General features: G+C 52.7%; 1 pseudogene; it reads left to right on the forward strand.

Annotated features, from left to right (window-relative positions):
• Positions 1-1,359, forward strand: part of LOC145207650 (small subunit ribosomal RNA) — a pseudogene marked incomplete at its 3' end in the record, with an annotated part of 1,373 nt that extends 14 nt beyond the window's left edge.

Raw genomic sequence — 1,359 nt, forward strand, 5'->3', positions numbered from 1 at the left:
TGCCAGTAGTCATATGCTTGTCTCAAAGATTAAGCCATGCAAGTCTAAGTACGCGCTCTCGTACAGTGAAACTGCGAATGGCTCATTAAATCAGTTATGGTTCATTTGATCGTACATCGTACGTGGATACCTGTACAAAATCTAGAGCTAATACATGCGGCAGGCGCCTGCCTCACGGCGGGCGTGCATTTATCAGTCCAAAAACCGACCGGGCCGGCGTTTCGTCGCGCCCGACACGTCTTGGCGACTCTGGGTAACTCAGCGGATCGCACGGTCTCGCACCGGCGACGGATCATTCAAGTGTCTGCCCTATCAACTTTCGTCGGTAGGGTATCGGCCTACCGAGGTTCTTACGGGTGACGGGGAATCAGGGTTCGATTCCGGAGAGGGAGCCTGAGAAACGGCTACCACATCCAAGGAAGGCAGCAGGCGCGCAAATTACCCATTCCCGACGCGGGGAGGTAGTGACGAAAAATAACAATACAGGACTCTAAACGAGGCCCTGTAATTGGAATGAGCACACTTTAAAACCTTTAACGAGTATCCATTGGAGGGCAAGTCTGGTGCCAGCAGCCGCGGTAATTCCAGCTCCAAAAGTGTATATTTAAGTTGTTGCGGTTAAAAAGCTCGTAGTTGGATCTTGGGCGCAGGCGGCCGGTCCGTCGCAAGGCGTGCACTGGCCGCACCTGGCCCTCACCCCCGGCGCTCCGCCGGTGCCCTTGACTGAGTGTCGGCGGCGGCCGGGACGTTTACTTTGAAAAAATTAGAGTGTTCAAAGCAGGCGGCTCGCCTGAATAATGGTGCATGGAATAATGGAATAGGACCTCGGTTCTATTTTGTTGGTTTTCGGAGCGCGAGGTAATGATTAAGAGGGACGGACGGGGGCATTCGTACTGTGCCGCTAGAGGTGAAATTCTTGGATCGGCGCAAGACGAGCGACTGCGAAAGCATTTGCCAAGAATGTTTTCTTTAATCAAGAGCGAAAGTCAGAGGTTCGAAGACGATCAGATACCGTCCTAGTTCTGACTATAAACGATGCCAACCAGCGATCGGGGGGCGTTAGTTTGACGACCTCCCCGGCAGCTTGCGGGAAACCAAAGTCTTTGGGTTCCGGGGGAAGTATGGTTGCAAAGCTGAAACTTAAAGGAATTGACGGAAGGGCACCACCAGGCGTGGAGCCTGCGGCTTAATTTGACTCAACACGGGGAATCTCACCCGGCCCGGACACAGTGAGGATTGACAGATTGAGAGCTCTTTCTTGATTCTGTGGGTGGTGGTGCATGGCCGTTCTTAGTTGGTGGAGCGATTTGTCTGGTTAATTCCGATAACGAACGAGACTCTGGCTTGCTAACTAGTTAC

Source organism: Phallusia mammillata, unplaced genomic scaffold, assembly GCF_965637545.1.
Source record: "Phallusia mammillata unplaced genomic scaffold, kaPhaMamm4.hap1.1 HAP1_SCAFFOLD_131, whole genome shotgun sequence".
NCBI classification, from domain to species: domain Eukaryota; kingdom Metazoa; phylum Chordata; class Ascidiacea; order Phlebobranchia; family Ascidiidae; genus Phallusia; species Phallusia mammillata.